The sequence below is a fragment of the Grammomys surdaster genome, unplaced genomic scaffold (assembly GCF_004785775.1).
Source record: "Grammomys surdaster isolate TR1022 unplaced genomic scaffold, NIH_TR_1.0 125690, whole genome shotgun sequence".
NCBI classification, from domain to species: domain Eukaryota; kingdom Metazoa; phylum Chordata; class Mammalia; order Rodentia; family Muridae; genus Grammomys; species Grammomys surdaster.
This window is the reverse complement of record NW_021620526.1, coordinates 965,863-975,496: the sequence shown is the minus strand read 5'-3', so window position 1 is coordinate 975,496 and position 9,634 is coordinate 965,863. Positions and strand designations below refer to the sequence as shown.

Sequence of the window (9,634 nt, the reverse complement as noted above, 5' to 3'; positions counted from 1 at the left end):
GTAAGACATATCAGAGAAAAATGTCATGAAAAGGACTAGAAATCTTTCCATTTTCCTGAGAAAAGTTCCTGAGAGGGAAAACACATCTCTGGGGTTTTCTAGCAAGACAGAGAAAGTGGTATGTCTATGCTAGGTTCTCCTGAGTCTTAGGTTACAGAGTGGCCTGCTTTCTACTGAGTGTCTGAGAAATGAGGTCTTGAAAGAGTTATAGATGTTACAGCCCTGTGCTTCGCATCTATAGCCCTAGAAATCACCTCTCAGATGGTTTAGCCAGGCTTGTGTAGCTGCTAGTCCTTTACTGGGACCAAGTGCTTGACAAACATTTGAGAGGTTTTTTTTTTTTTTAAAAATGTTCTTCAACTGAGGAATGGATACCAAAAAATCTGGTACATTTGCACAATGGAGTATTACTCAGCTACTAAAAACAATCAGTTCGAGAAATTCCTAGGTAAATGGATGGAACTAGAAAAAATCATACTGAGTGAGGTAAGCCAATCACAAAAGAACACACATGGTATTCACTCACTGATTACTGGATATTAGCCCAGAACCTTGAAATACTCAAGATTCAACTCACAGGCCACATGAAGCTCATGAAGAAGGAAGATCAAGTGGGGGTGATTCAGTCCTTCTTAGAAGGAGCAACAAAATACTCAAGGGAACAAATATGGAGACAAAGTGAGGGACAGAAACTGAAGGAGGGGCCGTCTAAAGACCATTCCACCTGAGTATCCATCCCATGTGCAGTCACGAAAAGGTAGATGCTGATGTGGAAGTCAGGAAGTGCATGCTGATAAGAGCCTGATATAGATGTCTCCTCAGAGATCTGCAAGAGTCTGACATATTCAGAGTCGGATGCTCAAAGCTAGCCATTGAACTGATCATGGGGTTCCCAATGGAGGAGTCAGAGTGAAGACTGTAGGAGCTGAAAGGGTTTGCGGCCCCATGAGGAGGGCAACAATACCAACCAACCAGAGCTCTCAGGGTCTAAACCACCAGCCTGGGAGCACTTAGGGAGGGATCCATGGCTTCAGCTGTATATGTAAGAGTGGAGGGCCCTGCTGGGCATAGGTGGGAGAAGAGATCTTTGGTCTCATGAAGGCCGGATGCCCCAGTGGGTGGGAATTTGAGGGTGAGGAGGTGGGAGTTGGGGAGTAGGTAGGGGTACATCTGCAGAGAAGCAGAAGGAGGGGTGAGGGGATAGGAGTTCCTGCATGGTGGGGGGGGATGGGGTAAGGGGATAACATATGAAATGTAAATAAAACATCCAATAAAAAAAGGAAAAAAGACATTTGAGAGTTTTAAGGTTCATTGTCAACTGGCTTGGAGTTAGCATGTATACTATCAGAGTCCAGTTCTCTGTACTTGTGAGTTGTTTCCAGGGATGCTTAGCTCATGAGGGCTCTGATATAATGAATGTGGAAGGAGCTCAGTGACAAATCTTTCTTGGTGTGGGAACCTAGAACTTTTACATCACCTTTGCAATTAAGTGGAATTTTCCCAGACAGCCATTTCTATCAATACTTCTCTATCCAAAGGAGAATTCTGTTACCAAATATAGAGAGAACTGAGTATAAGGGCTAGGCTCCACAGTGCAGAGAGAGGATGCTTAAGAGAAATAGGTAGCTGGAGAGATCTATCTGTACACATAATGGTAGCATGTGGCACTCCTTGCCATCACTACAATGCCCCCCACTGCCTTTAGTGGTACAGAAGGCCATCCCAGGTGAGAGATGGGCTTATGAACTAGATACCTAGAGGTCTTCCCATACATGTCTATCCTAAAGGTTCCTTTTTTATCCTGTCCCAACTGAGTTCCATAGGGAAACTCCAAGGAAGAGAGGGTATAAACAGGCTGGGCTAACTGTCCTTTGAGACCTGGGTGCTCCTGTGCCTGTACAGACAAGACATGTTTGCAGAAAAAGTCTGGTTGAAAATATGTTGTGAAACAAAGACTCCCTCCTGGGAGCAATTTAGCTGAGTTGCAAACAAACAGCCTGGTGACCCCTGGAGGAACATCTCCTGAGCTAGGTGAGCTCAGGTGGAGTTCTTGCATGTGCTCTAAGTGCTTCTCTGTCTGGTCCACAGTATGGCTACTTGGTTGCATTTGACATGACTAGGAGCAGGTTTCTTCTAACTGCCTGCCCCACCTAGGAGGTCTCCTAGATCAGACAAGGACAAGGTGACTTTTGACAGAATCCCTTGCTTGTCCTTTAGGCTAATAACCCATCTGGATCATTTGTCCCCTGATTATATTCCCCTCTACCTCAAACTGTGACTTTCTCCAAGGAGAAGCAGTGTGTCCAGTGCACATGCATGTGGGAAGAAACTCATTTACACCTTGCCACAGGGGAAGGGACTCTTCTACATCATTCTGCTAATCCCCACAAATGTCTTCCATGTTACCTAGGCCTGGGATTAGAAGAACATAGCAAGCAGTATCTTATTGCATGGTAGCTTGTGAGGGTGTAGGGCCTAGTTTTCACTGAATTCTGCATCACTGATGCCCAGCAGAAGGAAAGTACTGGTAGAAGGCCCATTAGTCTCCCCAGAGAACAATTTTGTCTAAGGTTATAGGTTACACACTTGGTCTTTAAGGAACACTTTCTATGCAAAAGCCTCCACTGAAGAACGTTTATTCTAACTACCACTGTTCTGTGGTACACTTCACTATGTGCCATCCATGTTACATTTTCAAAATATTCAATTGTACATGCCACACATGAATACAGTCTCCTGAATAAAGGTAGACATTAGCTAACACAGCCCTTAACTTCTCCTGCCAAGCCCTTCCACATGGTTTAAAGTGTGTCCTGTAAAGTCTCCATGCTGTTCCATGCAGATTTTATGTGTATTTGTGTTTGGACTAGGCTTTAATCTCAGGACATCAGTTAGAGATTTTATGGCTACCCACTTTGGAAGAGCCTAGTCGTCCAAATTACACCTGCCCAGGTGTGGAAACTGAAGGCTCCCATCAGGGCACTTCTCACTAGTCTGATTCCCAGTCACAGCCAGTCCTGGGCAAAAACTGAAACTCTATTTTTTTTTGTTGTGAGCCTAACCTTTAATGGCTGAGCCATCTCTCCAGCTCAAGCTGAAACTCTATGTTGCAACATTTCTTTCTCAGGTTGTCCTCTTAGCAGCTAGGGGAAGAGATGAGTGGGTTGTGGGAACTGGAAGGCAGAGGGCAGGGACCTAGTACACCTAGGAACAGCTTGGAATCCTGATCTCTTGAAAAGAAGCCAAAGGTTTACTTGCTCTCTTTCAGTTCCCAAATCCTGGCCCCTGTGAGAGGCTAAACCCATTGATTTCCCCCTCTTTGACTGATTTCTCTCTCCCAGATTTCTCCCTGATTAGCCTCCAATAATGTGGGCTTCCTGGAACGCTGTCAGCACTTTAAGGCAGTGGTTTGGTGGCCATGAGCTTGCAGTGTTCAATCTCCAGATAGAAAACTTTGTACCCGCTCTGTGCAAGGAAGAGTCCCTCAGGGAGCTTGGGAGGGGCCAGACAAGCAGCTTCCACAGGTAGGCAGCCTAGTATCTAGTTCTCAGTTGTTGATAGCCATGGGTGTGCACAGACTACATTGAAGACAGCTTCTCCAAGGGCCAGGGGCACACTGAGCTAGGCTCTCAAGCTCACCTAGCTATGGTTATGTGCTCCATTGCTCCTCTGTTGACTTCCTGGGCTAGTATCAGACAACGTGGCACAGATCTCTGAGAGGCTGCTGCTGTTTGTTGGGGTCTCAGAGAACCTTGTCTGTCTGGGCAACAGAAGAAACAGGAAATCTGCAAGTTTCAGCACTTATGAGCTCCCAAGAGCTTCGTTTTGATTGGAGCTGGTGTGGACAGAACAACAGATGTTGACTTTGGCCCCAGGTCTCTGAAACCATCTGATTGGTGAGCAAAATGGGGAAGAAGGGGGCGTGTGCAACTTTCCTGTGTCCATGGGCTGGGGGGCTTCTTATGTAACTCAGGGCTGGAACTTATGAAGATAAAATCCACAGACCTTAAAGCTATGATTGAGAAGGGCCCTCTTATGTATGGCTCCTCAGCAGGGCACAGGTAACTGGCTACTCGGCAAAAAGTTTGAACCCTATCAAAGCAGCCAGGTGAAATAGTTGGTCCCCTAGGAAGGTGATGGCAGGGGATATCACACCAGACTTTCCCCAAGACACTTCGACGTGGCATAGATCTCTGAGAGGCTGCTGCTGTTTGTTGGGGTCTCAAAGAACCTTGCATGGCTGGGCAACAGAAGAAACAGGAAATCTGCAAGTTTCAGCACTTATGAGCTCCCAAGAGCTTCGACGTGGCATAGATCTCTGAGAGGCTGCTGCTGTTTGTTGTGGTCTCAGAGAACCTTGCCTGGAAGAAGATAAACAGAATTACAGAAAGCTTAGCTAGACATGGTTTTTGCCGGAGAGTGTTGAGCCTATACACCTTCCTATAATGTCTTTCTCCTCTTTCTGTCTTATAGCATTTCTGGGCCTCCAACCCTTAGAGCATGGGGAATGTACAGCTTGCAGCACTGTTGCTGTCTGTGCTATGGTAAGGGGAGGGGTTACATGATGCAGTAATACTGCTGGGATTTCAGCTTTTACTTTGGCTGTTGGAGGGTCATTCAAACCTGCTCAATAAATCCTTAGATTAAACTACATACCCCAGGCTCCCCAGACTTGGGATCAAGACTCTCTGCCACTTGGAGCATGCATCTGCTAGACCTTCTGATTGAGAGAAGGTTCTTGAGTCAAGCCTTAGGCCTAGGGCAGGAACAGACATCGAAGGCTGCAGCAGGCTCAGTATCTTTGTTTTGACCTTCTACCTGAGTCCAGGAAAGTATGTGTAGGTTCCATCCACATTGGACTGAAGCAATAAGAGTTGGCTAGTGTTAGAATGCTTTTATTCCTAGATTTCCTGTCAAAGGGACCTCAGATCCTTTCCAACTTTCTCTAATTTTACTTGTTAGTGGCTGCTTCCTTCAGGGAGAGTAAAACTGAGAGCTTTCATGACACATATCTGTAGCTTCAAGTTGAGGTTCAACTGCAGTAGATCAAAAGCAAATACATCTTAGGTCATGATTAGGAGATATTAAGTTTATAATATAGATGTGAGGCAAAGTAGGCATGAGACAAAATGTGGAGCTGGAAAAGTGCAGAACAAGTTTAGGGAATTCATTTAGTCATTCTTTAACTCATTCATTCATTCATTCATCTACTATATATCAGGCTTCTATTGTGTGATTGTAACTGAAACAAGTTTAAATGAAATAAGGTAAATGGAACAGAAATGTCCCAGACTTTAAAGGCTTCTTTTTAGGATGAAGTTTATCTGCATGGCTTTCAAAGTGAGGGTGATAGTTGGGCCCAGGTGTGTACATACCAACTCACCTATCACGGAAGGTAGATAAAAGGAAAATCTTGGAATCTTTTTAATGCCTAAATGTAGAGAAACAAGGAGCCAAAGTCTATGCCAAGGGTACAGATAAACCCTGAGGTAGCAAGTAGTCAAGATGGATGGGGAAGAGGAAAGAAATTTCAGCAGTAGAACAAGCAATATTTGGGAGTTTAGTGGGAGGTATCAAAGATAATGGGTAAGTTTCTGTATTGGGGACATGTGAGGAAAGATGAACTTTTCTCAGCTGAGACACCAGAGAGGTAAGACAGGAACTTGATCTCAGAAATACAGGATCATATCAGTATCAGGTTGGGATATACATTGTCCAGGGGCCCATTGTCTGTTTCCAGGAGATATAGACAGCCTGTAAGTACCTGGGGACATGAGGATAAAAAGGTTTTCAGGAAAAATCCAATTGCTGGGGGGCCAGCCTCCCCTGCGGTATGGACTGCACATAGCTGGGGGTAGGTGTGTCACTCCATCTTCATCTTTTATTGTAAAGATGTGTAGTATGTCCTGAAAAAGGCAGACCAGACACACATTTCCAATACCAAAGAATCCTACAATAGAAGTGCCAGCTGCTTATTAAAGGAATAAGCTACAACTACATTCACTCACTGGGACTCTTTGACAAAGCCTACATGCTGTGCTGAGGGTTTTATTTATTGTAAACAGAGTCAGGTAGTGTGAGCTTCATAGAGGGATTGTCTCAAGCCTGATCTCAGAACAGCTAATGAAAATGAAGGTGGGCTCCACATCACAGGCTTTTACCTGCCCAGTGGGCCCACATAATGAATACCTCACTTACCCTCCTCCTACCCTCAGCTCACCTGGCTATCCTCACAGTTGAGCCCCAGACAACTGTTCCTCCTAGGTGGCAACAACTTCAGCTCTACCCTCAAGAGCATGGTACCCTTTGTAAAATTCTAGCCCTAGCTTTCCCCTTGCTGCTAATAAACAACTCTCTGACATTATGTACTTTCTAAGTTAGCCCTGTGACTGAATGTGCTTTCAGAGCCAGATTGTCTAGCTGTGAATCTGTGCAGTGGGTAGTATAACATCAGTCTAGTGAGATTGTCATTAGGATTACATAAATTGATTTAAGTCAATGGCTTAGCACAAGGTAAATGCACCATAAGTGTGAACTTGATCCTGAATTGTGAGATTCCAGCTACCTGATGGGAGATCCATTGCTTCTACTTGGTCTGCCATATTGCTTTGTGGTTGCCAGCTTGCCTTGATGCTCCACTGCTTACTGTGTAAATGATATGGCACTTGGTACCATCCCTTGCTCACCACTCAGGGATTTTCCACTACAGTGACTGGAGATGGGGGCTAATTTCTAGCTAAGACCTCTTTATGGAAGAGATCACGAACATTGTGGGAAATCTTTGGCTAGACTCAGTTTGCACTTGAACTAGAAGTCAGAGTGAGCTGAACTATAAAAGAATCTGGGATATCTTGTTACCTAATGAGTCTTTTGAAATCTTCCAGAAGACACATCATGACTACTTTCCCTTACCCCATTGTTCATGATCAGCATTTCCATTCTCTAAAGTCTTTCTTCTAAGAGTCCACAGAACCTCATCAAGTTCTAGTCTCTATGCCTTATTCCCTCTATCCTTCCCTATATTCATGCCACACTTCCTGAGTTCTCCCTTCCATTTACCAATGTGCATGACTATTTTGCAGGAGGCAAAACAGCATTGGGTAAGGCTGTTTGCCTCCAGGCAGTACATGAAAGGCACTTTCAATAAGGATAGTATGGTCTTGATATGGCCTTCACTATTGGACCTGGGAAACTTGGTAGAAAATTGGAGATATAGAGGAAGAGATTGGGCATCTTTTAACAGAGAAGGCTGCATGTCAAGCCATCCTGAATGCTGGCAGTAAAAAAATCTTGAAATCCTGGCTACTCATAAATGTCTGCCTATCAGAGAACTCAGGGGTATGACCAAATTCACTGTGACTTGGGATGAGAGGGATTATACCTTCCTACAGGCAACCAGAGTAAAATTGTTGATCGAAAGTTGGAAGGGAAGCCTGAAGTTTAGTAGAGACACTTGTATTGTACTGACTGGACACACGTGATGTTATTTATTATGCTTGTCACTCAGTGTTTAATATACCTTATTTCACAAATTCTATTTTAAAATATCCAATTATCAATGAATTTGGACAATTTAATTATACTTTGCCTAGGTGAAGTTTTCTTCATGGTGTGTGTGTGTGTGTGTGTGTGTGTGTGCGCGCACACACATGCTCACACATACACACACATGTCATTGAGCTTCTATCTGTACATTTATAGCTTCATCAAGTTTGAAAAAACATTGAAATATTTTTCAAATTGTCTCTTTAACTTCTTACCCTCTGGAAACTTTATGAACACCTATAGCATGCCACTGAACTTGCCCCATAGCAATACTAATACTGATTTGCTCTTTTCTTGGATTCTTATAGCACTGACATTGCATAATTTATTATAAAGGATCTAGAAACATTTTAAAGAATGTGGAAAGAGCAGGAGAGGTGCTTAGCAGCTAAGAGCACTTGTTTCTCTTGTATAGGATCCTGCTTCAGTACCCAGAACTTACATGGTGCTTCACAGCCTTCTGTAATTCCAGTTTCCAGGTTGCAACACTCTCTTCTGACCTCTGTGGTCACTAGACATGCACAGTGTGGTGAACATACATGCATGCAGGCAAAGCACCCACATACATAAAATGAAATAAAATAATTTGCTTTAAAAATGCTTAAAGAATATGGTAGAACCTGAATGATTTATAATCAACTGCGGTGCTAGATCTTTCCTGTAAAGCATTATCATATTTCTGTCAGTAAGGCTCTGGATCCAATCACCCATGAGCACTGAAAATATCATTGTGGTGCTTTTTTATTCCATAAATTTATTTTAAATCTCTAGGAGTCTGACAAGTACTTTTAAACATACATTCCATATTAAAACATGAGTTTTTGAATATAGGTAATACAATTTCAATAACTTTTAATGTGTTATCTGTTAATTCACCAATTCTTATTCCAATTAATAACTTGTTTACTTCTTGTTATGGGGAAATTATTGACATATATTGTCATTTCAAGTGGATACAATACATTATGAATTTTTAATCTTATTGAATGTTGGAATATATATGCATATATACATATATACATATATATACATATGCACACACATATTGAAAGCAGATCCTTATCTCATACAATACATCTCTCTCACAGTTTCCCCTCCAATTTCCTCTCCCTTCAGACTTGGAGAAACTCCACTGAAGAGGGAAACAGAAAACTGTAGGAGTCAGAGGAACATGGAGAACATGGCCCTACAAATCAACTAAGCAGGGTTCATATCAGCTTACAGAGGCTGAAGCAGCAAGCACAGGACATGTATGGGTCTGCATCAGGTCCTCTGTATAAATGCTATGGCTGTTAGCTTGGTGTTTTCCTGTGGTCCCTAAAAGTGGGAGCACATGTGTTTCCAACTCTTTTGACTATTTTTACAACATTTTGGGCCTTTTCAAAATATTGCATTTTAGTTGCTTGAGAAGAATGTAATGCATTTGAGTTTTACTTTTAAGAGTTTTCAATAGTATTACATTACTCAGTGGTAGGAACTACACACTCCTTACTGCTGATCAAGGCCATTTTGGATATTCTAACCAAGACCTCACAAGCAATTAGGTTTTCCAATCTGACAGGTGGCATCACTCCCCATCTGAAGACTGAGACCTGTAATATTTGGGTTTAGGAGAATGATACATCTCTGTCTGTCTCTCTAACTGTGTTTGTCTGTCTGCCTGTCTGTCTGTCTTCTCTTCTAACATGATGATCTGCAAAGCCCAGCTATTCTGGTCTCTTTGGAGTTTGCTCTCTCCTCAGCCCAGGGAATCCATTAAGGTCTACTTTCATTTTTCCCTCTATGTTATGGCCTAAAAAGATCACAGGGAATACGAGTGTTGACCACAAGACTGTTTTATTTGTTTCTTTCCACCTAAGTATCACAGCTATTTGTTGCTAATGTTTAAAGTCTTGCAAAATGTTTCATATCTTTTCTAAGTATGGTTATTGCATTCTGGAGGGTGTACTCAAGCTCTGCTATACCATCTTACCCAAGACAAATGTTGTATACACTTTTAAAGTAATCTATCTAATGTAAAGGAGGCATAAGGTGAATAAATGAGAGAGAGAGAGAGAGAGAGAGAGAGAGAGAGAGAGAGAGAGAGAGA

The 9,634-nt window shown here is 42.8% G+C and overlaps 1 protein-coding gene across 1 annotated transcript in view; it reads left to right on the top strand.

Moving 5' to 3' along the window:
• The first annotated feature begins 3,548 nt into the window (after positions 1-3,548).
• Cnga2 (cyclic nucleotide gated channel alpha 2) overlaps positions 3,549-9,634 on the top strand; it is a 17,540-nt gene continuing 11,454 nt past the window's right edge. The window contains exon 1 of the mRNA XM_028788017.1: positions 3,549-3,896. The gene's annotated coding sequence lies outside the window, so the exon portion shown is untranslated. The remainder of the gene's footprint in view (positions 3,897-9,634) is intronic.